Genomic DNA, 27,733 nt, shown 5'->3' on the forward strand with positions numbered 1-27,733 from the left:
ATGCGAAGCCACTATGTCTCCTATGAGTTATAATAAAATGAGAAAAATAAACAGAAATGAATACACAATTCTTTTGTAATAAATGATTGCTTTTTAATTATCACAAATTGAGAAGGCATTTATAAAAAATGCCTAATAGAAGTTCAGAAAGAGAGTTAGTGCTTAATAAAGGCCTGTTTGGTCACCTTATGCTACTACATATAATAAAAAGAAGAAACAATTTTAATCAGAGCATTTATAAAATTTATACTAGGAAATAACTGTTCCACTCAGTCAGAGTTTTTAGTCTCAGGCAAAGTAAATCTCTCTCTCTATATATAAAAGCATACATTTGACCTTTCAAACATTCGACTGTTTGACCAGTCACTATGATGCATACTGACCACTAAGGGGCAGATGCTCAACACAGGAGCTTCCTCCTGGTGGTCAGTGCACTCACACAGCAGGAGCACGACTCAGCTGACCGATGGGCACCAGATGCCAGGCTCACAGCTGGCGAGTCTCTTCTGTGGACACTCCCCCTGCGTGCTCCTCCCCTTCTGGACCAGGACTGGATTCAGGACTGGCCTTGGGACTGACTGGGCACAAGCCTACAGCCACTTTTCAGTCATGAGCGTGCCAGTATCCCCTTAGGATGGGCACACAGAGACTGCAGCAGAGTGGCAGCGAGCCTACCGAGCCACTGCAACAGCAGGCACTGTGGGGCCGTGATGAGCAGGAGTGGCACAGCGCCCTACCCGGATACAGACTCCTCCCTGGCCGCCAGCTGCCTCATGCACTACTACATCCCTTGGGGGATGTTGGACTACTGGTTTTGGCCTGATCCCCACAGGCCATGCTGAGGGACCCCACCGGTGCATGAATCCATGCACTGGGCCTCTAGTATAATAATAAATCTTTATTTAGTTCATCTAACTACAAAAACAAAGTATTCTGTACCTAATAGTTCTTAGAAGAAAATTCCTAATGATTTAACAAACTGTAGCATATTTTCTGGGCTGAATCCATAAATAATTAATTGTGGAAATTATAGAGTCTGAAATTACACACCAAAGTTTTCTTGAGATAAGAGTAAATTGAATAGAACCATGTAACCTATCAATTCTATTCTCCTCTTTACAACCTATTCTATGCTACATTTATGAGTTAGACATTATTTTTCTGGTACTCTTCACTCCACCGAAGTGTAACCATTCTCCAAAACAACCTGAAGTGTGATAATGAGTTTGTTATTTGTACCTTTCAGTTTAATACCTGTGAAATCAAAATAAGAATGTAAATTTTAAGAATACCTATAAATGCTTTTGTGAAATTTAAGACCATTTATTGGATTGCATGGATAAAAACACAATTTAAAAATAAATTTTCTTGAGGTAAATGATCAGCATTTTTTGAAGTGTGTAATGAGATTGCACCCCTGTCTTCTTTTTATTATTAATACATAAGTTTTTCAATATTTAGAGTAAATATACAAATAGCTTGTTTATGAGCTAAATAGTTCAGTAATTCTTTTTAAGTCAAGGGTATTTTCCAAGTAATACATCTAAATGTTTTAGAGAACTCATATCCTAGATTGTGGAAGAAGCTTCAGTTAAATTAAAAGAAAAAGAATTTCAATTTATAAGGTTGATTATTCTTTTCAATTTTAGTTCTAACAAAATGAAAAAAAAAACTTTTTTTAAATTTTTTATTTTTTTTAATTAAATCTTTATTGTTCAGATTATTACACTTGTTCCTCTTTTTTCCCCCCCATAACTCCCCTCCTTCCAGCTCCCACCCCACCCTCCGCCCTCACTCCCCACCCACTGTCCTCATCCATAGGTGCACGATTTTTGTCCAGTCTCTTCCCGCATCTCCCACACCCCTTTTCCCCCCAAGAATAGTCAGTCCATTCCCTTTCTATGTCCCTGATTCTATTATAATCACCAGTTCGTTCTGTACATCAGGTTATTTATTCACTTGATTCTTAGATTCACTTGTTGATAGATGCATATTTGTTGTTCATAATTTGTATCTTTACCTTTTTCTTCTTCTTCCTCTTCTTAAAGGATACCTTTCAGCATTTCATATAATACTGGTTTGGTGGTGATGAACTCCTTTAGCTTTTCCTTATCTGTGAAGCTCTTTATCTGACCTTCAATTCTGGATGATAGCTTTGCTGGGTAAAGTACTCTTGGTTGTAGGTTCTTGGTATTCAGCACTTTGAATATTTCTTGCCACTCCCTTCTGGCCTGCAAAGTTTCTGTTGAGAAATCAGCTGACAGTCGTATGGGTATTCCCTTGTAGGTAACTGAGTTTCTTTCTCTTGCTGCTTTTAAGATTCTCTCTTTGTCTTTTGCTCTTGGCATTTTAATTATGATGTGTCTTGGTGTGGTCCTCTTTGGATTCCTTTTGTTTGGGGTTCTCTGCGCTTCCTGGACCTGTAAGTCTATTTCTTTCACCAGGTGGGGGAAGTTTTCTGTCATTATTTCTTCAAATAGGTTTTCAATATCTTGCTCTCTCTCATCTTCTGGTACCCCTATAATTCTGATGTTGGTACGTTTGAAGCTGTCCCAGAGGCTCCTTACACTATCTTCGTATTTTTGGGTTCTTTTTTCATTTTGCTTTTCCGGTTGGGTGTTTTTTGCTTCTTCGCATTTCAAATCTTTGACTTGATTCTTGCGCTCCTCTGGTCTGCTGTTGGGAGTCTGTATAATATTCTTTATTTCAGTCAGTGTATGCTTACTTTCTAGATGGTCCTTTATCACACCATCGAGGGTCTCATTAGATTTCCTGTACATCTCATCAAGTTTATCGACAGACTCTAGAAGCCTCTTGAGAGACCTCAAAAGTGTGGTTCTGAACTCAATATCCTCCCTTGATAGTTTTGTCCTGTTTCTTTGTCTCCGCATTTTTTACGCTTTCTTGGTACACCCCCTAGTGGTCTTTGTGCGCAGTCTTGTTGTGGTTAAGCCTTGATTGTTGTAGTTAATACTAGAGGGATTTGACCTCCAGGCCGACTGGCTATGATAATCAGCTGTGTCTGCAGTGGAAGAACTTGTGTCCTCTAGGGAGGTGCTAATCTAGCCTTTGCCTGAGGCTATCCGGCAAATGGCTCTGTGCAGGGCTTGGGCGGGGTGGGTCCCACGGGATCAACAGGGCAGAGGAGGGAGCAGTTATGGCTGCTTTCAGTCCATCCCCAGGGGCTCTGCCTCTGTCCCAGCAACTGCTGCAAACCTCGGAGGGACCGTAGCCCGATAGTCCCGCTTCTCCCATTTGAGTCTGGGTCCCTAGAGACTCGCCCAGATCTGGAGCTCAGAGTCTGAGGCTCCCTCCGGATTGAAACAGTCAACTGCGCCCTCAGCCACCAGTCCGCGCCGCGCGCACGCCGCACCTTAGTATTTTACTTCAGCACTGCGCCTCCTCTGATTCTCGGTTCCTCCTAGTTGTAGAACTTCCACTCAGCCAGCCTTCCTGTGGTTCTGGATGATGTCCATTCCGTCTTTTAGTTGTATTTTTGAAGTGGTTGTTCGAGGCAGCAAACTCCGGCGTTAACCTATGCCACCATCTTGGTTTCCCTTTAATACACTCTTAAGAGCGGGTGTCCATCCCATTGTACAGCCACAGGCACCAAAAAAACTTTTTTGAAGCAAAACAGATCCTTTAAACCAAGAAGTTTTAAGTACGTATATTTTAATCAATTAACATTTGTACATATTTATGCATATGCTGAATACTCAATAATTTAATGACCTTAGTAAACTATGAATTATAGCTCTTTGCCTTTAAAATTGGTAGAATATAACAGTTTTATAGATGAAAGTTCTATAAAATTTAAAATTGTTATCAAATTTTAAAATCATAATTTTATAAATAGTGTACATTGTGATATTGTTTATTAGATTTTCTAATTCACCATAATTTGTGGCTTTGTAGAAAATGAAATAACAGAAATGAATAGGTAAATAAAATACATAATGGCACTAAGTGTTTCATTATAGCCTTTTCTAAAGAATTACAAGGGACACATCAAAATGAACCATAGTTCAACTGTATTTCTTTCTCATAATCATTATATTAAGAGAATATTTTCTAAATGATGCAGCTGGATTCATGAAGTTGTATATTTTTTGTCATTTAGAATTAAATGTAACTAGTTGAGACAGTTCTGTGTGTTTTTTTAAATAATTACAAATTTAATAAGTTTACTTGCAGGAAGGTGATAAAAAATTATCACAAGTTATTCTGAATAATATCATGGATATTTTGTTTTTTGATGTTGTGTATTCTAATATTTCTATAGTGACTGTAACAAAGCTGATAATATGACAAATAATTTATTTTTATTTTTGAGTTATCCACTTTCCCTCAGAGAATGCTGAGTGTTAGTTAATTTCAAAATACAGAAATCATGTTTCAGTAGAACTCTGTCTTTAACCAAGTGTTATTTTAGATAGGAAATATTAAGGAGACAAATGAATCAAACTAAATTGATGAATAAAAAGAATTCCATACCTTTTTATTTCATCTTCACCTAAGGATATATTATTGATTTTAGAAAGTGAGGAAAGGAAAGTGAGAGAGAGAAACATTGATTGGTTGCCTCCCATACATACACCAACCCAGATAGAACCTGGAACCTAGGTATATGCCCTGACCTGAAATCAAATCTGCAACCTTTTTGGTGTGGGAGGACGCTCCAACCAACTGAGCAACCTGGCCAGGACAGAATCTCATACCTCTTCAAAGATGTATGGAAACAAATTTTTGCACTGAGAATAAGCAGACTTTCTCTTGCCCAATATAAAGGGAACTATCTATTGGTCTGTAAGGTAGATGCCTGACAAGTTAGGGATTAAGGCATTCTGGTTACTGGACTCAGAAAAGTCATGTTTTATACCCCACTAGAGTCCTGGTGCATGAATTCATGCACAGGTGGGGTCCCTCGGCCTGGCTGGCGATTGGGGCTAATCAGGACCAGCTGGCCGGGGGGAGGGACTGCGGGAGGTTGGCTGTGGGAGCACAACTGACCACCAGGGGGAAGCTCCTGCATTGAGTGTCTGCACCCTAGTGTTCAGTGTGTTGTAATAGCGACTGGTCAACCGGTTGTTTGGTCAACCAGTCATAACTGTCACTTAGGCTTTTATATATATAGATTCCCCCCAAATAAGTAAGTTTGAGACTGCAAATCAATCATTTCATATCTCTGAAACTCAAATTACTCTTTTCATAAAATAAAAAATATAGTAATAGTTGTTTTAAAGGCACTTTAGCATTTTATATGATTCATTCCTTTTCTTCCTCTTTGTAGGACAATTTTTTAAAAGGTATTGATATTAATCTCTTTGTATTTGTTTCTTAATTTTTTTTTACTTCTCTATGCACTGTACCTGTATCTGTAAATGTAAATAACTCCAGTGTTTAAAATTTATGTTTTTTGCCTACCTTTTAATGATTATACTGGTTGAATTAAATTATTTTCACACAGAAAGCTAAGCTATCCATTTCTAACTTTCTCAGAAAATACTAAAAGTGTAATAAACTTTTATATATGAGAATTGTTCTTTTGCTTTTATGATTGTTGACTTTAAAATGAAATTTGCTTTATCTGGTTCTGGTAACAATAGAATAGTTTATGTTGGAGTAGCCTTTTCACGGGTAACAAACCCTAATCATGATGTAAAAAAAATTACTGTTTGAAGGGTCTGCAGAGGGACCACACACAGAGAAGAACTAGAGAAAATTCAGCTCTTGAATGAAGAGTTGCTCAGGTTATTGCACTGCAAGGTCATTGCAAGAATAACATAATAACAGAAAATAAAAAGGAACTTGTTCAGAGCTGAAAACACGGTTAAGGAAAACAAGCAAATTTCTCACAAGTTTGAGGTTGTTTCAAGTAAAAGTATAAAAAATAAAAGTTAAGTAAATATAAAGACAATTTGAAAATCAATTGATGGAGGACAATTTACCAAAAATCTAAGCATTGGAAAGCTAGTGTATCTCTATTACAATAAGGTAAAGTAGATTAAAAAACAACAACACTATTTGTGATAGAGACATGCTAATAGCTGATGCAAAGAAACAAGCCTAACTTTTCTTAATAAGAGAAATTTTGAAAGTTAGTTTTAGAAATGAATCATTACGTTTAGTGAATTAAGTTGTATGGTATATAAATCCAGCCAGAGGTATCGAGCCAAAAGCTTCGCATCAAATTCCATCAGCTATAAAATCCTGTACCAGTAAATAGATAAATAAGCTCAGATTTTATTCTAGAGCATCTTTTTTATTTCTGTGAAACAATAAGGACGTAGAATAAACATTCCATTCTGACATGCGTCACAATGCTACAAAACAAATTTTAACTTTAAAAGCTATACTGGAAGTTGTTGAAGTTATATTTAAAAAATGTTTTATTTGGTATTGTTCTGTATACACAGAAACACAATGAATAGAGTTTTCCTAAGGTAGGGTGAATTATAGAGTACTTATATATTTGACAAGAATTGTGGCTGAAAAATCTTACATTCTGGTGGCAATTATTAAAATATTACTGTTGCTCTGTTTGTTCCTATTAGGGATCAGATACTTGGAAATGAAATAGGGCATGGAAGTGTGGCATTTTACTGTATGTTATAAAGCATACATTTTTATATATACAGCATCTTCCTTTTTTCATACTCAAAATATCTGAAAATCTGCCTTCTTTTAAGTTCCTTTGCTAACATATGAGGAAGGGAAATGCTAGACTTTATGGATAGAGTCAAAATAACACAGAATCACTGCTTATTTTTGAAAATGGCTTTAAGGAATTAGCAGCTTGAGCATTTTTAACTTGCCGCAGCCTTTGTTTCATAAGAAGTGTTTATGAGAAAAACGAGGGACGTTTCAGATTAAAAAAAAAACAACTCTCCTGATTTTCTTACCATCAGTAGCAACTTAATCTTAAAGGTTTTTCCATCTTTATGACTATAATTCTTGAATTTACTGTTGCTCCTTATTCAGTGTGGTTGCATGGACTTCCATGTATCTCTCCAACCCTACTCTCCTATCCCATCCAGAGACCACTCTCTAGGCAAGTCACTATCTGGTATATACAGAAATGATATCCGAGTTTATTATGGTGTGGAAAATCTCAAGTCACAACCATGGTTATAGAGGTCAGCTCCGAACAGCTTTATCATTAACTTCTCCATTCAGTTTTCTGCAGTATTCTCAGTTGCTATCAGATCCAGTCCTTGATAGCGTGCTCATCTTCCCAGAGTTACCTCAATTTATTTTTTTTTAATGAAATACTTCCACGTAAGGAGAAGAAATTTCTCAAATGACAGTTTCAAATAACCCAAGGTTGTAGCTACATTTCATGCCCTGGAAAACCAGAAAGCATATAAGCCTGACTATATCAACCATGTATCTCCTCCTCAATTTATTTTATTCTCTTACAATTCTGATTGTAATAATTTCTTTCTAGTTACATAAGCCTGGCTTTCAACTACATCAGGTGCTTTTTAATATCCCTGACATTTCTATTAGTATATCTCTATTCATTAGGAGTTTAAGTTGTATTCACATACAATGATATGATTAAACTATAGAATAAACACAAGATATTTTTGTAATACAAAGGATACATAGAATGTAAACAATTGGACCCATTTTGCTAAATATCACTGTCAAAAATTCTACAAATCTCTACCCTTGACAGCATCCTTCATTAATATGACATCATACGAATATTCTGGGCTTGCTGCCTAAAGGTGCCCTCTATGCAGAGCTGGATGGACTCCAGATAGTTTATATGCTGCTGTTGGCACAGTGTATAGATTTATACATCATTCTTTATTTTGACAGTGTACTGACATGGAGTTAAGCCAACGCATAAGACCTTACGTTATACATGTAGCTCTGCCTCATGAAGGGCTGAAACAGTCTTTGCCATTGTGCTTTCACCTCACAAAACAAAACAAACAAAAAATGCAATAGAGAATATAGTATAAGTTATAAGCTTTGTTCAGGATTTTATCACAGCAGACTAGTGACTACAATAGTATTGGGGTCTTCATTTGAATGGCTTGAGGTCAAGTCTGACTTCAGTATGATTCCTGGTGAGATGAAAGTATTGAATAAAAGAACTTTTCCTTCATCTCAGTTTCCTTTTACCTTGTTTGTCTAGCTTACCCTGGCTGCCAGCCACACTTCTGCAACATACAGAATGGATGCTATTTCTCACAGCAATTCACATTAAATGCTCAATTATTAAGCCAGAGAAAGATTGGTCTAAACTCTTAAGAAACATCTCACTTCTTACTATGATAATCAGTTTTCTAAAGAGTAACATATACCTTTATAAAAACATGAAATAAATCATTTATAGAGTATTTTATGCAGTACAGTCTATAGCAGGTACATTTTCACTACCGACAACTATAGTGACCTTTAAGATGCAAACTTTTTAAAAAGGCAAAATTTCCAGCCTAACAATAGGATTACAGAACTCTATGTAAGTCTGGCAAAAACAAAAGGATAAAAATTATACTAAATCTATATGGATAGTATAATAACTATAATTAATGTAAAATTATTTTAAATTAAGTTAGGATTTATACCACGAAAAATTAACTATCTATATATATATAAAAGACCAATATGCTAAGTGTCCCTATGACCATCCGACCAGTGCTATGATGCGCACTGACCACCAGGGGGCAGACGCTCAACGCAGGAGCTGCTGTGATGTGCACTGGCCATTTACAAAGAAATGGCACCACGGACCTGGTGCTGACAAAGCAACACTCGGCTTCCCCGAAGTGGGACACAGGCCTCGCCACCACCCCAGAGCAACACCCACCAAAACACAGCCAACGCTGCTGAAACCCCATGGCACAAAATGCAGCCCACAGCCCAGCCCAGCCCAGAAACTGGGGCTATGGGCACCAGGTAATGACGTCACATAGCAACACCCAGCTTCCTCTCCCTAGCAACTAGCCTCCTAGGAGTTTATTCAGCCGAGGAACACAACTTGCTTTATAGCCAGATGCAAACATTTTACATTTTAACCAAATGTCTGTGAAGTGTTTTCCCATGCCTCATCTCATTTGATCCTTACAGAAGTCCTGGAGTAGGTAGATAGGAGACTCCGTAGAATACTATTTTCTTTTCATTAGCCGGAAAACAGAGATTTAGAAAGTTTAAAAACCTGACCCGACTGAAAAGAAGTAACAAATGGTGGACCTTGAAAATGACTTCAGGTTTTCTCACTGTGCAGAATATAGCCAAACACTGCTGTAGTTAAATAGTTCATCCTTTGTTCTCCCTGCGTGATCTACAATAATAATCTGTTTCATGTTGATATTTACTGCTGTGTTGCTGACAATTACCTAAAAGAGAAGTTGGGGTGCTTCACTGGGCTGGAAAAAGTTTTTCTAAATCAGAAAGCAGGTCTAATTAAGCAAGTTTATCTATATACTGATAGATAAAGCTCAAGCTGGCACCAATTGCACGCTTGTGTTTCTATCTGTAATTGTCTAACATGAGTTTGGTTGACACTTTTATTATAGAGAAAGGGCAAATAGCGATATTAAAATATTTCTTCTAATTAATTTCTTTTCAATGTGCATGAATTCGTGTACCGGGCCTCTAGTATATAATAAATATCAATTGTGAAAGCATTATGCAAAGTGCCCTCATCTCATCAAACTACTTTTATGTATTTATTTTTCTTTTGTTAATTCTCACTCAAGTATACTTTTTCCATTGATTTTTTAGAGAGTAGAAGAGAAGAAGGGAAGAAGGAGGGGTCTCATCTCTGGGATGATCATAGCCTAGAAGTGTCTATCTGAGAAAACTTAAGACTGCCAAAAGAAGTTACTGTTTTTTCCAGCCAACACCTGAAGATAGGGCTCCTGTCTCTTCGTGTCTGTGAGAGGGCAGGAGCTTAACTTTAATAAGGGCCAGTTAGCAATCCCAGTTCATATACCAGTTAGCAACCCTTCCCCTTCCAGCTTTTTGTAACTTTTCACTTCCCTGACAGCAGTGAGTCCCTACTCACCTCCTTCCCGAATACCATTCTCCCTTGAAAAAGCAAAAGCTGATTTAAGTTTATGCTGAACTCTTCTCTACTGTAATATATATACTAACTAAAATTTGTCCTTAGCATTTTAACTAGTGTCTGGCTTTGTTTATCTTTGATATGGTCAGTATCAAAACCAGGAAAGTGATATTGGTACAATTGAAGACTTTATTCAGATATCAACAGTTTTACCTGTACGTGTGTGTGTGTGTGTGTGTGTGTGTGTGTGTGTGATTTTATACAATTTAATCACATGTTTAGAACCATATTATAACCATCACCACAAAATTCCTTTTGCTACCTCCTTATAGTTATACCTTTCTCACACATCTCCTCCCATCCTATCACTATAATTTTGTCACTTAAAGAAGGTCAGATACATACAATCATCCAATATATTTTTTGAAGTAAGGTATAATTCCATTGTGGGTACTACAAGTTGTTCTCTGTATAGTCTGTTCCTGCTTATTGTTAAGTAGTGCCCATGATATGGATGCAACACAGTATGTTTAACCATTAATCTACACTAGGACATCTGGGTTGTTTTTAGTTTGGGCTATTACAAATAAAGTGCCACATGTACATTTTTGTATCAACATAAGTTGTTTCTCTCACCCCCCCCCCCGACCCCCCTGGATAAATGGCTAGTAGTGAGATTGCTGAGTCATGCAATAAGGGTATTTTGTTCTGTCTTGTTTTTATTAAGAAACTGTCAAAATATTTTACAGAGCAGCTATGTCATTTTACATGCTCAATATCATAGGAGAAATAGTTTCTCTGTATCCTTGCCAGCAATTGGTGACATAGTACATTTTATCATGGAGTAATTAGCCTCATCCTGGTGAGATAGGTCATATTATAATACATTTGTAAGATATTATTTAAGTAATTACATAAATAATAAATTTTAAATACAGAAATGTGCAAGTAAAATACAGTATATTTAAGTGAAAAATGTGTTATTCTTCAGATTGCAATGTGTTGCTGCATATGCTTTTAACATAATTGCCACTACATAGAAAAATTTTGCAGAATTGCATTAGAAGAAATAAAATTGCTGGTATTTGGAAAGTTTATAATAACATTTCATAGTCTCAGAAATTGAAAAATACCAAACTAACTGCTATTACTGAAGTAAGTTATGAAGTTGGATCAAGTAGCTGCAGAGCTGTCTAAACAACACAAAGTGAAGCAAGCATTTGGCAATTATTCATTTTTGACAATTTAAGTATTTTGTAGCTAAAAGTCACAGTGAATTACGCAGCCCACAATGTGCTTTTCTCAGTGTACTTTTCTCTTCCATTTTGACTTTTGGAAGCTGGCAAGTCCTACTGTTGCTTAAATAACTTAATTAAATTTAACATTTTGTGTGTTCAGTTACCATGAAATGCTAAAGTACAACTCTATATTGGAATATATTTTTTCATTAATTTTTATGTAAAAAGGGAGTTTCTCTGCATGTTATATAAGATAGCATTTATATGTGTATACTTACAACTGTGTATAATACACACACACCTCTACATCCCTTATGTATGTGTGCATGTTTTCCTCAATAAATGTAGTCAAAATTTATTGAGCATTTTTTTATGTGCCAAGCATTATTATACAACTTAATAGGTATATTACCTCATTAATTATGAAACTATCATGTAATATATTTTAAAGTGGAGACTCAGAGTTGTTAAATTTTCATCTAGAGGCCACGTTATTATCCACTACCCTATATTTTATTAACTTTAACAGAGAGGAAAGAATCAGACTTGAATAATTAGTCACTACGTTCAAGCATGTGTTACATTGAACCACTTGAGCAATTTTGCAGCTCTGATGGACTGGTTGGCATCGCCCCACCTCAAACTCATACACACATTGTCTAATTTTCTGAGCAGAATCTAAAAGATTGTTTCATAACGTGTTTTGAAAGCATGTATACTTGTAGTGACTTTATATGATTTGCTTATTGTTATAGATTTTGGTGATTTATAAAAACTCGATAAAAAACTACTGCCAAAAAATCTGCTTTGAAGCTTTCTTAATTTCTTTGACTAAATCCTGACTGGATGTACATCAAGTAATTCTTTAGTTTTCATTGAATTTATATTAAAGCTTTGGTTTTTCCATACTCAACTCTACTGACTCTCCTGATTAAAACTTATATATGTACATGTTCCTCTGTGTGAAAGATTAGTAGTACCTGCTATTTCCCACCAGAATACGTGGGTTGTTAACTGCTTTGAGTTGGAAATTGGTTTGCATTTACATTTGTCAATTTATTCATCCTTTTAACTTATGTAAGATTTTTTGGACACAACTCTCAATTCTTGTAGGGAGAACAACACATTGTGCTTTTCCGCTGTGACCGAGAACACGAGGCCCCAGTGATACAGCCCTGCGTGAGGGACCCTGATGGCCTGTGGCCTGGAGATGATTCTCCTCATAGAACTGGAGGCCAAGGCAGGGGGAGAGGGGACTGCAGAGGCAGGAGGGGGCGGCCTGCTTGAGCCTTGACAGGAGCAGCATGTCCGGGGCCACCTATGCTCTCATCTTGGTCTCCTGATGGCAGAGCCTGTCGCAGGGCTGTGTCTCAGCTCCACCTCAGAGCTGATGGGCCCGCAGGGGGCTGGCAGGGACTGTGGTGGCGGATATGGAAGCCAAATTGCTGCAGGGTGAGGCCTAGGAAGAGCAGCAGCCCCGCAGGCTGCTCTGCCTCGGGGACCTGGCCTGGGAAATTGACTTCATGGTTTGGGGGAAGGAGCCTCGCAGAGAGCAGAGTGTGGCGCCCAGTGGCTCCGAGACCAGCCCGGCCTGTCCACATGCCACTGGGAGGCGCCAGGCCAGACCAGGCTTAAAGCAGTCCATCATGACTGCGGGGTGTTCTTCCCTGCAATGGGCTGGGCAGAGGTGGGTGCCATTTCCGTGATATGCCCAGGGAGATCCATCTTGTTAGCGGACTGCTCCCAGGGCTTTGGCTGGCTCACCAAAGCAGGGGGCCCTGTGTGAAGGCCGCGTGGCCAGGAGCTGTGCACGGGCCTTGGGAATTAACTGCAGGCGGCCCGGGAGCTAAGGTGCTTCCAGTCAATAGCCAGCAAGAAGCTGGAGCCCTCAGTCACCAACTGCATGGAAATGAATTCTGCCGACAGTCCCCAGGACCTTGGGAGTGGACGCTTTCTCCAGTCAAGCCACAGTCTGGCCAACACCTTGATTGCAGTTTTGTGAGACGCTGAGCAGAGGACACAGGTAAACCAGGACCAGACTAGGACCTGCAGAGATTATAAGATAGCACGTCTGCTGTTTGAAGTTGATATGTTTTTGGTAATTGTTTATAACACAATAGAAAACTGGTATTAAGCCAAACTGACTGAATTCCCAAATTCATTGAGATTAAAGTTCCACCAATGTAAAGATTAAACTGAATTAGAACATTTTAAAAGTTATATTTTTGAACACCTGAGTGTGAAGTAGAGATTTGTATCCACTCTATACACACACACTTGGTTTTTCTTATAAATGTTGAAGCCGGTATTCGTATCATTTGTTTTTTCTCCCCACATAATTTATGTTCCACTTCCATTTTAGTACATATAGATCTACCTCATTCATTTGAAATGCTTCAAACTATTTTATAGTATAGGTGTAGTGAAATTTATCCAAATATCTCCTTAGAGATGGGTTCTGTTTTTGTTCATTTTCTGTTTTTGTTATCACAAACAATATTATGAGATGCTTAGTAATTGCTCTTTTTATTTTTGTAAGAAAAGTGTATTACTGGTCTGAGATATAATTGTAATATGAATGGAAACAACATTTGAAAAGATAATATAACACTTTTTTTTCAAAACCATTTAAGATTCACTTGCAATAAATGCAGTTACTGTGGCAGAGAGAGAACGACTTTGTGTTAAGATGAAACAGAGGCCATGCTTCCTTTGATTTCAGAAAATACACTTCAAGTTGTATAAGAATCAAACCTGCTGTCATGCAACACGTTATGAGATTAAGAGTGCCTCGGCATGAGTAGTAGTAAATAGGCAGTAAAAAAGTTCTGACTCCCATACCAATCAGAGTTTTTTGTGTTGATGACAGATTAATTTCTATATCAGTAAAACAAGTGGAACACTCCACATGTATTGTACAGTGGTATCCCATTCTCTTAGCTTATGTGGTTGCTATGTAAAATTTCGTGAATGATTATAAAATACTTGGTACTTGTCTTGGAGGCGGAATTGGGATAAAACGTGGGACTTCTTAGGATTGACTCTGCAGAAGTTTTGATTAAAGGACCATCGTTGAAATCCCAGTGTGATTGCAAGGCTAACGTGAATAGAGTTCTGCCTGTGTTTTCTAGAATAGTTCATTTTAGTTTCAGATTGGAAGGAAAACAGAGTGAAGAAAAACTTTGATGTTCTCTAAAGGGAAGAAAAACATTTAAAGCATGTAAGTTGGACAATGAAGTAAAGAAGGGAGTTGAAAGATAAACTTAAGGACAGGAAGTGCCAAATTTATAAAATTTATAAAATTGAGAAGCACTGGCTTATGCCATTGTACTGAATAGAAAAAGTGTCAGAAATATTAAGCAACCAGCCCAATTCCATGCAGAATGAGAATGGGCACTGAAATAAACAAACTCCCTCTTTTCATTGCCAGCTCTTTTATCTTTAATTCACTAATTCACAAATCATTTCTGTAACCAGCCTCCCTTCTCAGTCTCTCCTATTTCCCTTGTTCTATGACCTCATCAGACCCATCAATATATTGATCTCCCACTTTCTGCTTAGTGAATAACACTTGTAATTTTATTGCTTTCTCTGTAACATTAGATTCACAGTGAGTCATTTAAACTGCTTTATTTTTAATAACCTCAACTTACTAGCTTTCCCTTGTATTACATTTCATTGGTGAAACTCTCAAGTCATATGTACCTGGTTATCAACTGCTGTTGTGATGGCAGCTTGGCAGTGCCGGGAGTAAATAATACAACTTGAAGCTTAGGATGCATGAAGATCATCGATGTCAGCTGGATCTTAGCAATGTCAAATGTTATTCCATTTTTTCCCTCTTGACTCTCTGTCATACTTTTCACAATGTCTATTTTAATTTTCTGTACTTTTCTCAAACTGTGCTAATTTTGCTACCACTTTTCTCTTTCTCAAGATGTGACTTTGCCTTCTGTTTAGAAGATGAAATAGAGGCAATTATAAGGGGAAAAACTCCATGAAGTCACCTTCTAAATATACCAACCTAAATAAATTGGTACGCTAAACTCTTTCCCCTGTTAAAAAGAGATACAGTCTCTTCACTCTGGTCACTGTATCTTATTTTCTCCTACTTTCTTTGGTGGAATATTCTTTCTTTATTCTTTATTTTCATCTTTTCTCTTTATTATATGTTATCAATATTTAAGCATATTTAAGGCTTTCTTATATGATAAACATCTGAGTAAATAGCACTGGTTATCACCCAATTATATAATCCAGAGTTCTATGAGTTACTTCGAATTCTACATTCCACACTCGCTCATTTAATAAATTTATTCAACATATATTGAATTTTATGTTGAAGATGCTGTTTTATAAATAAATGTGTAATATTTCTTTTCTACTTAATACTTAATCAGTTTCCATGTATCCACCTTGCCACTATTAAATGTATTTTCCTACCAACAGGTAGATTGAATAAAAAGATAAAATTCATCATCACATTCCTGTCTTAAATTTGTTTAGTATCATTCTATTGCCCTTGAGAAGAAGTGGATGTCCTTGAAGAGCTCGTGTGCTTGGTTCTGATGGCCTCTGTATTTGAAACTCTCCCCTCACCTTTGGACCAACTTGGAATCAATTCTTTAATTTAACTTTTTTTTAAATTTGCCTTTAGGTTCCTAAACTTCCTGTTTCTTCTCTTTTAATTCTCCTATTATTCACCCAATTGCTACTAAACCTCATCATAGTCTTTGTAATGTCTCCTGAGAAGGACAGAGGCTGGTGTAACTATGACACACTATCAAATTAGACTTATGGTTCATTTCGAAGGATGTATCTTATTGTCAATGCATATTTGATGTTTATATTCTCCAGATTAAAAGATAATTTACAAAATAAGGTGTCACTGAGATATAAACTAAAAAATAGATATTATATTTAACTCATTATTAAGATGATATTTTAACCAGGTTAATGGAGAATTCAAAGACCAGAGACTTTTATCATTTGGGAATTTTTAAATGAGTGCATGCAAATGGAGGCAACGAATGCTTACTTGGTGCGAGAAAGAAGGCAACTGAATTGGACATAATTTTGCATATCCATTGACAGTAATTATTTTTCACTGTTATCAGATACCTAAAACTTAGAGAATTGTAAAATAGTTCCAATGAAAGGAAAGGTTCCACCTTTCACATCTTATACCATTAGAAATCCTATTGATCTGTTAAGCTCCATCTCAGTAATTTCCTCTATGAAGATTCTCTTAGGTCAACCCTAGTCTAGTTCACCCTTCTCCTCCTTCCATACTAAGAACTGTTTATTTCAATCTTTGTGCTACTGCTATATTTGGCACTTAGTACATTCTTCTACTTGGCAGGCTTCACTGAAATTATTTTGATTAAAAGTATATATCCTTTAATAGGAGACAGAAAATAGAAAACTTTTACCTTTTATCTTTGAAACTCAGTGTGCAAACATCAAATAAATGAATAATATAATAGTGATAATAAGGCAATTCCTCTTACTTTTTATAAAGAGAACTATCTAGATTAACATTTTATCAGGGAGTAAAACAGTTTCCTTTAGGATGAAATACCAGGGGAGAAATAAAAGTTGAACTAAATGTTTTGAGATTTCAAAGTATTTTCAATTTCAAAAGTCATAATGATGAAAGAAATACATATATGGAGTTCGAGGTTGTAACTGGTGCCAAACCATGACCAACAGCTTTTTCTCAAAATGGATATTGTCGATGTTTCAACCACTGTGGAATAGAAGACATCAAAGGAGATTTTATCTCAAAATGCTGCTTTCTAAACAGCACAGTCATATAATTTGTTTTTCTTTTTCAGCAAAGTAGTGTCAAATTGCAGTGTAATAGCATAGTGTGGAGACAACTCTGATGGTGAGTCCCAGCAAGGGCATAGAGTCAGAGCTATAAGAGTTAGCTATGACTTTGGCTCCTCCTAACCCACTTCTCTTAGAGATTGTGGAAAGGGTGTAAAGTATAAATAGATTTTAAAGAAAATGAAATGTTTTCTGAGGCAGAATGGCAGAACATTTTTGTATTTTATAAAAAAAGAAATTAGACTTTTCTAAGTTGGCTTTTTCCCATAGCTCTGACGACTAACACAAAGCACAGCTTGACTGATTGTGTTCTTTGTGTCTTCTTCTCCATTATCGTTGTATCACAACCAAGTTCCGACGATATCCATTCAAGTTTTAAACAGGAGTGTAGGCTTTGTACATTTAGAAACTTATTAGCCTGTTTGGTTAGAGATGGACTGAGAAATACTACTTCAGGATAGTTTAGCATTTTATGCAGTGCATTGTAGAAAACATCAGTACTGTAAGATTTCAATAGTGGAGGGGGGGGCGGCATTTCAAATAAAATTAAGCCGGTTCCTTTTTTATAAAGATTTTTTTCAACTCCTTTTTCAATTTTTTTCTTAAGAAGAAATTTCAGATACGTTATAGCATGTAACATAAAATGATACTCTACCCATATAATCTTGTTTTGAAAATTGTTCAGTAATCAAATATAAACTACACGTTACTGAACATTAGGTAAATGTATATGGATTTATTTTTAATATAGACAATAGAAAAGATAAAATAAGAAGGCAGATATTAAGACCTTTTAATTTATTGCTTCCTCCGTCCTAAGGCAATACTTATATGATCTAATTTATGCTTCACAAGAACCTTAGGGTAAGATATCACCATTACCTTGATGTCATATATGAGGAGAATTAAAAGGCTATAGGTTAGGTGATTTGACCATGGCTTCCTAACCAGCAATAAACCAGAACCCAGACTGAAGCAAACTGACTTTGGAGTCTACATTCCCCGGTGATCAGTGGTTGTATGCGCCTACACTCCCCCTCATTTTGCAGTGCATTGAGGCAGGAATGATTAGGTTAGGACCTCAGCAGTGAGTGAGATTTCTAGAGAGTTTCATGGAAAACCATAGAAGGGAGAGGATGCCTGCTGCTCAGTTTATTGATATCATCCTTGATATGAGGCAATGAAGCCCTCCTGAGTGGCCAGTTTGCTTCCATGCCCTCCCATGAGGAAACCTTGGTATGTGGAGTGGAACTAGGGTGGAGATGAGATGAACATAGAGTATCCATTCTATAAAACTTGGGGTGGCCCTTTTACAAACCCAGGTGTCAGGTCATGGGTCACTGTGAGCACTATGGGAGCTCTCATATTTTCATCCCTACCTCCCCAATACACTCACAGAGACCTAAGGGGTACTGCTTCCAACCCTCAGCATGAAAGGATAAGGTTATGACAGACATCTTAACCAATCCTGGGAGTTTGATTAGGGTTTTGACATATGAACAAGTTCCAAGAAAAACTCAGAGCAATATTCAAAATATTTTGTACACACTCTCCAACAAATATACACAAACTATCTAACTATCCTAGAAGAGGAGTTGATTTCTACACAAATTGTGCATCTATAATTTTCTAAAAGTTCAAGCTCTTTATTTCCTTAATCTTTATTTTCTCTTTCAATTTGTTCACTGGCAAAAATCTTAAAAATAGTACCTTTGTCTTTTTCTTCCAGTCTCAACATAACACTTTGTTATTTTTCCTCCTACCAGTTTGCCAAATCTACAGTTTGAGAGCTCAATTCACCAGCGACCTGCTAATTAACAAATTCAATGGTCTCTTCTAAGTCCTTACTCAACTAGACCTCTCCACGGCAATCAAAATCACAGCCCACTTGATCCTTCTTGAAAAGCTCTTATAAAGGAAAGAAGAAAATGACTGTCTCTTTCCCATAGGAGATGAGGGAGAAGAATGGCCCTTGGCTAAGAATTTAATCAAGTACTTGTAAGAAGTACGTAATTTCAAAGCCTCCACCTCGTCTTGGTGTAGCTAAGGTAGCAGGCTGTAAGAGATGTGTGGGTCAGCATTACCCCATTTATTATTCCAGGTAGACCTGAAATAAAACATTTAAAAAGAAGGTGGGGAGCCCGGCCAGCATGGCTCAGTGGTTGAGCGTCGACCTATGAACCTGGAGGTCACGGTTCGATTCTCGGTCAGGGCACATGCCCTGATTGTGGGCTCGATCCCCAGTGGGGCATGTGCAGGAGGCAGCCAATCAATGATTCTCTCTCATTGATTTTCTATCCTCTATCCCTCTTCCTTTCTCTCTGAAATAAATAAAAATATATATTTTTAAAAAAGAGGATGGGGAGATGATGGAGAGGAAGCATCAGGACACTGTATAATAATGAGACTATGCTAACTCCATCACAGTTATGTGAACTTGTGAGTTATAAGGCAATTGGGAAAGTGTTTACTTTTCCCACTGAGAGTTGGCATTATTCTAGAAGACTATGCATGTGTATAGATGCATATGAGTGGGGGTGGAGAGAGAGATATTTCAATATATAACAATTGGAAAATTGGAGGAACAGAATGACTGTGATGTTATTTTACTGTTGCTATCTTTACTTTGGGAAACAACTGAAGGATGCACATTTAAGGGGGTCCTCAAAAAATTAAAAATGGACCTTCCATTTGACCCAGTGATCCCACTTCTAGGAATATATCCTAAGAAATCAGAAACGCCAATCAGAAAGAATGTATGCACCCCTATATTCATAGCAGCACAATTTACAATAGCTAAGATTTGGAAACAGCCTAAGTGCCCATCAGCAGATGAGTGGATAAGAAAGCTATGGTACATTTACATGATGGAATACTACACAGCTGTAAAAAAGAAAGAACTCTTACCATTTGCAACAGAATGAATGGACCTGGAGAGTATTATGCTAAGTGAAATAAGCCAGTGAGAGAAAGTTAAGCATCACATCATCTCACTCATACGTGGAATCTAATGAACAAAATAGATCCAGAGACGTAGAAGCATGGAACAGACTGTCCATTCTCAGAGGGAAGGCAGGGGTGGGAGGATGGGTGGGAAGAGATCAATCAAATAACTTGTATGTGTATATGCATAACCCATGGACATAGACGACAGGGTGGTGAAGGCCTGGGGTGGGGAGTGAGGGTGAGCTAGAAAAGGTGAATGGGGGGGAAAGGGGACATATGTAATACTTTCAACAATAAAGACTTTAAAAATAATAAAATGAAGTGCACAGGGTCACTCCTATGTTGCAGGAAGGGACTCTGAAACATGGGCAATTTCTGAGTATTCCATTAAGGACCACATGTTATTCTAGTCTTAATACAACTAGGGTGGTGACATTTAATCTGAGATGTGATGAATCTCTAAAGACTGACTGTGGAAGGAGAAAATTTTGCTAAAACCAGTATAGAAAATAATGGGAACATCAACAAATACTCAAAATGTATATAATTTATGTATGCGTGTCTCCTTTCTCAATATTTTAACTCTTGGAAATCAAGCATGTTGCCTTAGTCTTCTTGTAGCATCACTTTCTTTCCCAGGGAGCTTTGTACATTTACAGAATTTTGGAATTTAATTGTTGAACATATACATATATGTGGTAAATTAGTCATTCACTACATTTCATATTAACCTTAATCAATTTAATTATGTAAAATGAAGTAAATATAAACAGTAGATGGTGGAGACAATGAGATAATATAAGTAGCTATTTTTTATTGCATTGATAGTAGAGGGAGGAAGTATGGCCTAAGTTAACATTTATTAAGTGACTATAAATGTCAGAGACATTGCATACATCATTTTATGAAATATAAATAAATATTTTGAGATATAGGTATTTCAATTTACCACTGAAGAATAAAAAAATTGAGCATGCCAAGTAATGAGTTCAGATAAGAAAAGTAAGTTTCAACTTCCTTGCAACTACCTATCAATTCATTTTGGCTGCGGATTAATGATGGGAAGAAATCTTTGGTTGTATCACTATTGCATAAGAAGGAACCCTCATGGATCAGCAATATCTGTTTTTAATCTCAGAAGGGATAAGAGGCTGTTCACTGCCATTGCTATCATTGCAAAAGCCCACAGTCAGAAATCACAATGAATTCATATAAAATGGTGTTGTCTTATTAATACTGAAGATGCTCCCTCAAATATAATTGAAATATCTGAATATTTGAACAATAAGCTATTTTTGTAGTTTATTCAAATTTGCTCAAATATCAATGTGTAATTTTGATGTGTCAAATAGTATTTCATCATATCATAAGATTGAATTTTCTTGAATCAGTGGACTCTTTTTTAGATGGGAAATAAAATTAACCCCATTTTTACCGAGTTTGTTGTATTTCTTTGCTGTTCTCGGTGATAAAGGTTGATATTGAAACAGTTAAGCATAAAGTTTATAAGAAGAATCACTGAAGTGAACATGATCTACCATAATGTGCTTCACAGAAACTATAAATTGGATTAATACTGCTTGCTCATGCTTGAAGCAAAGAAAATTATTCAAAGGCAGATGGATGGAGAGTGAAAGTCTAAAAATAAAATTCCCAGTGGAAATGAGGATTTTCACAGTTCAGATTAGTTTCTCCTAGGATATAAGTCTTGAGACACAGAAGAAAATCTTACAAGCAGAGAGTTAAAGAAATATATATATATATATATAATGGGGGGAGGGGATGGAAGGAAGAGAGGGAGAAAGGAGAGAATGGCAGACAGATATGCCAATAGGAATCAAATATTTAATAAGCTAAAAAAATCAAAACTATTCTCTATTTGTAGCCAAGTGTCATTATTTATCCATCATTCCTATGATTTCTCTTATAGACTTCAATCAGACTTTTAAAAATTCAAAAGTATTATTTTAATTGAAAAATGCAATGGATCTTGACATCACTTTTGTTGTTTTGTTTTAATAAGATCTAAATGATTTATACTTAAGGTTTATACTTACTAACTTCTGAAAAACTCAGGTGTCTAACTGATGCAGTTATAATGCCTACAGATATATCAGTTCAACTGCACATAATGTGATAAATTATCATAGTAATTATGAAAATATGGATGAGTTCTGAATGAAAAATAATGCATTGTGCATAGCATTTGAATAAATTTCTAACCAGAAAATGTGTTCAGTCCAGATTTAAGACATATGTTATACCATAAGGAAAATATATAAAACAAGTGGTTTTTGTTGGAAGCATAATCACATACTATCTAGTAATTTGGTGTAAATACAAGGTGTTAAATATGCTAATTTGTTAAGAATGTATTTATTATGCTATTTTCTTTAATTTTAGAAGTGCTGCTTAGTGGCTAATATTATTACTAATGATAAGACATTTGATTTATCTCATTTTCTTTATTGGAAAAGGAGAAAGTGTTTTAAAATAATGTCTCCTCCATTACCAACCCCAACCTACATTAAGTACAAAAATGATTCAATAACTTCCTGCTAATTTATTATATAATTGCTTATATAAATAAACATAGAATACATAAAGTACAATATCAATACAAACTTTTTATTCTGGAATAGATTCTTAGACTCTATGAAATGATACTCCCCTACTAGACTTAAATGGGTGAGGTAATCTACTTATAAGGAGTTAAGCTTTATTCTTTCACATTTTAAAAAGTTTGAATACATTGACTTATTTTCTGGCTTTCTCTCCAATGCTTTTATAAATTAGCTTTAAGGAAATCATAAAATGATTTTTTTTTTAGACTGGAAAGGAAAAAGCTATGAGTTAACCCCAAAACATGCTTAAGCTTTAAGTTTGAAGAGTGGAGAGAGCACGGTTTGTCAAAAGACTGCTCCTTGGGTCCCAGCCTTCCCATGGATTTGCTGGGTGACCTTCACTGTTATCCAGCAGCTTATCACAAATGGAGAGGATCAATTATCTCCCAAAGCCCTTCTTGGGCTATAAATACATTTTTTTTGAGGAAGGATTGTGATAGCTGTTCATATTTACTGATAACAAGGCAGACATATGATAGACAAAGAAAAAAAAATGAAAGAAATAAAAAGAAAAATGACTTTACATTTCAGGAAGGTTTAGTATATCAAGAAAGAACTTGAATGAACCCTAGTAATCAGTGATGGCAATGGCCTAATTTTATAGGTGATGGAAGAATGCCATGTTCTTTTGAAAAAATTGAACTTTTAAAACATTTATTATATGCCCACTTAAATGAATTTAGAATCAAGTTATTTCTGTCAGAGATAAATAGTGAAAGGAGTTAACATTTCAAATTTTATGAAAATAATATAAACATATGCTAAGTGACATATGTTAGGGAGGAGTTGTCTTTACTACCAATATTATAACTTCATTAAAGTTTTTCAGGGAATAATCTTATTTGTTTTCAAGTCTGGCAAGGATCTCTGTACACCAATAAATGAAAGCTGTCCACCAATAAATATATCTTGCAGAGAATATAGCCCATTTTCAACATGTTTTCCCATTTACAGTTAAAATATTTGCATGATGATTTTCCTAATTCTAACATCTGCCTAAAGTTGTCACTTACATATGACTAACAAATCTGAATATAGTGCTGTAATTTGATTGCTCAGCATTCCACTATGAATGAATGAAAATGTCTTATTCTTTTCTTAGGAATTCTCACTTCTCTCCCATTTTTAGAAGTGAAAATATTTTTACTTTAGCAAAAAATATTTTAAACACAGGAAAATATATAGCTTATTTTAAAGATATAAATAATTTCCTTGAAATACCCAGTGGGTTCCAGGCAAACCACTTCAAACTGACAGCTACCAGAGGAGAGGGTTTGTGGGGGCTGGATGAAAAAGGTGAAGGGATTCAGGAAGAAAAAAGAGGGGGAAAAAGACAAACCATTTTAATTTTGAAATAAAAATAATTTTACAACTAAGAAGGAATTATATAAATTTGAAATCAGTTGTAAATATGAATGTTCCTAGTGTGTTTCCTTGAATCAAATTATTCTAAATTGAATTCCTTTAGTCTGATTGAAGGATATAATAAATCACCTCCAAAAAGATTTAAAGAAAAATTAGTATCCTTCTTTCAAAAACACATATATTTAAAACAAATTTTCTTAATGTATTTAGGATTTAAAAACAATATATTCTTTAAGCATTGCCATTAATGTTTGTTATGATAATATGATTATTATTCTTTATCTATTTTACCTGAATCTGATTTAGTTGTGTTATTATTTAGGATGCCAGCATTCTATTTATCCAAAGTTCTGGAAGACATTTACAAATTCTCACAAGTATAAAATTGTTAGTGGGGGAAAATCCCAATACTATCATCATTTTCTACTTAAATACGAGTACAGTGCTTTGCATATTTTAAATTGCCCAATGGGAAGTAATTTTGTTTTTGCTAATTTGAAAGAATAAAGCAGTGCCTACTGCTCAACCAAAAACAAGATTTCCTTCAAAATCAGTTTTTAGAGCATAGGTAGATGGCCAGGATTAAGGGAAAGTGACCTTGTAGGGCATTGACTGTCCCACAGTTTACACACTTAACTCAAAGGGAGAGTGAAAGAACTGCCTTTCAGATATATGGGATTTTAGAATTTCTCCTCAATTAAGTGTATTGATTAAGTAGATTGGTTAGAAGGGGCAATAGATCAGAACCTCACATGGAATCAATCAGGCTGGAGGGAGGGAGAACACTGCAGTTATAGCTTGAACTCTTATCTTTAGATTTTTCTGGAAGAATATAAATTTATATAGACAACAAAAAGTAGAGCTTAGGAGATAATTTAATACAGGAAGAAGACAATGTATACCAAATAATATCCTCTGAGCATCAGCGTAAACCTGTTCCAGATAATGAAAAAACCAAGAAAGTATAAAAATTTGGAAATGTTTCTTTAATATTTAGTAAAGAACAGATTCCTAAGGAATAATGCATATAAAAAGCATATACTTAAGTGGGAAATTTTGTTCCCCAGTTACTCCAAATGGATAGATGCATGCTAATTGATCATTGGTTTTAGTTTGGTTTCTTTGCTATGTTAATTCTATAGGATTTTTATGCTCAATGTTTAATACTAATAAAGTAAGGCTTAATAGCAATAATTGTTAACAGTCTGACAAAATAAAATTACAAACAAAAAAGTATAAGCATGCTGAAAAAGAAATTAGTTCATGGAATTCTAACATATGTCAAGTTCAAATTACAATTAATGCAAACAAATAAATTATTAATCAAACAAAAATATACTTATTCACCCAAACAATTTATGAAACACCTACTATGCATAGGACATTTCCTGAGTAGAAGAGTTATGGTTGCAGGGTCAATTTTAATGAAATAAGGAAATTTAAAGTTTTCCAAAAAATTTGATATAATCTCTAAGTGATTGCTGTTCTCAAGTTGTCTTTTACTTCACTACTAATATGAAGCTTTCTCCTAGAAAGAAGATACCCCTTTCAATTTTATATTTGCTAAATGAATAAAAAGGCACTTAATAAATGAATTCGGCAATGTAGTAGGATACAAAATTAACACCCAGAAAATTCACCAATTTAAATGTACAGTTGATGATTATTAATATTTTCAAAGTTGAAACCATCATCACAATTTAATTTTAGAATATTTTTATCCTCCCCCCAAATTTCATAAACATTAGCTGCCACATCCCATTCTGCCTTCCTACCCTACACCCTCACAACCCCACTTCCACTCCCCTCCTCAGCTCCAGGCAACCACTGCTATAAATTTCTGTCTTTGGATTTGCTTAGTCTGACATTTTACATAAATTGAATCATTCAATATGTGGTCTTTGTGACTGGCTTCTTTCACTTAGCATATGATTTCAAGGTTTATCCATATTAAAACATGTATTAGTACATCATTCTCTTCTATTGTCAAATAATATTTCATTGTATGATTATATCAGATTGTGTTTATCCTTAATAGATAATGGGCATTTCAGTGTTTCTAGGTTTTGGCTATGAATAATGCTCCTATGAATGTTTGTTTACAAGATTTTGTGTGGATTTGGGTTTTTATTTTTGGTATGTATCCAGGAGAATTGCGGGGTAAGATGATAACTCTATGTTCAACATTTTAAGGAACTGGCAAACAATTTCCCAAAGTATCTGTGTATGTACCAGCAATGTATGAGTGCCGCAACCAGCACGGTGGGGTTCAAGATCTGAAGGAGGGGCCGAGGCACAAATGAAAATGCTATATAAGAAATATGAATTTAGAAGGCATTGGGAGCCAGTGGGTGTCTCTTTTGTGAAGAGCACACTGACCTCTGACCGATCCGCTTTTTATTTACTTGAATACACATTTGCCCTTTAGCAATGCATACAGGCATATCAAAGGTAAAGTTTGGTAAACAGTAAAAGGATTATCAGGTTAAGGACTAGCCTTGAGCCACCACTATCTCAACACTTGGTGCTTAGCATCAGCCCTGCTAATGCCCAAGGTCCATCTGCCTTCTCTGTTCCTTGGTGCACTCTCGTGACAGTATTGACAAGTAGTGGCTTCCCGCATATGAGGGTTCCAATTTCTCCACATCTTCATCAACATTTGTTATTGTCTGTCTCTTTTATTTTATGGATCATAGTGCATACAAAGTGGTATATCTGAGTTTTGAATTTCATTTCCTTTAGATTTTTTAAAGTTTTTTTTTAATTGATTTTAGAGAGAGGAAGGGAGGGACAGAGAAAGATAGAAATACAGAGAGACAGACACCAATATGGGAGAGAAATATCGATTGGCTGCCTCCCACACATGTCCGGATTGGGGGATGGAAACCTCAACCTGGGTATGTGCCTTGACAGGGAATCAAACTAGCAACCCCCTGGTGCATGGGAGGACAGTCAACCAACTGAGTCACACTGGCTTGAGCTCATTCCATTTTTTAAATTAAGGTATTGAAATCTCCAGCTATTATTGTTGAATGTTTTATTCTCATCCGCCACTACAGATAAGATTCTAAAAATCACCACACTCTGAGAATAGAGATTTTGTAGTACATTGTAAGTTAGGACAAATGATTAACAGTTTTCTGGGTGTGGAGCTTTTAAGATAGCTCCAGAGGAGGTCAAATCTCTACATTGTCTTCAATGCTGCTGACTTCTAGCTACTGTGCTGAAGAAGCAAAGTGATAGGACTAGTCCTAAGTTAAAACATCACCATCTGTGCTATCTGACTGATACTCAGTATTTTCACCAGTATAGTTTGTTCTATAGCTTTTTTATTACTAGAGTTCTGAAATGGCTGATTTTAGTTGTTTTGCTGATATTTTCATTGTTTTTAGAGAAAGAGTGAAATCCACTTAGGTCATATTTCTGCCATACCAGAATAATATGTATGATTATTAAACAACTAGAGGCCCAGTCCGCGAAAATCTGTGCACTTGAGGGGGTCCCTCAGCCAGGCCTGCATCCTCTTGCAGTCCAGGACTCCTCAGGGGATGTCCAACTGATGGCTTAGGCCCGTTCCCCAGGGGATAAGGCCTAAGCTGGCAGCCAGACATCCCTCTGGCAGCCCGGGAGCCCTCGGGGGATGTCCACTTGCCAGTGGGGAGCAGGACTAAGCTGCAGTCTGACATCCTTAGTGCTGCTGAGGA

General features: G+C 36.1%; 1 pseudogene; it reads right to left on the reverse strand.

Annotated features, from left to right (window-relative positions):
- Window positions 1-1,171: 1,171 nt before the first annotated feature.
- The window catches only part of LOC102441515, a 51,320-nt pseudogene continuing 24,758 nt past the window's right edge, over window positions 1,172-27,733 (reverse strand).

Source organism: Myotis lucifugus, unplaced genomic scaffold (genome assembly GCF_000147115.1).
Source record: "Myotis lucifugus unplaced genomic scaffold, Myoluc2.0 scaffold_64, whole genome shotgun sequence".
NCBI classification, from domain to species: Eukaryota; Metazoa; Chordata; class Mammalia; order Chiroptera; family Vespertilionidae; genus Myotis; species Myotis lucifugus.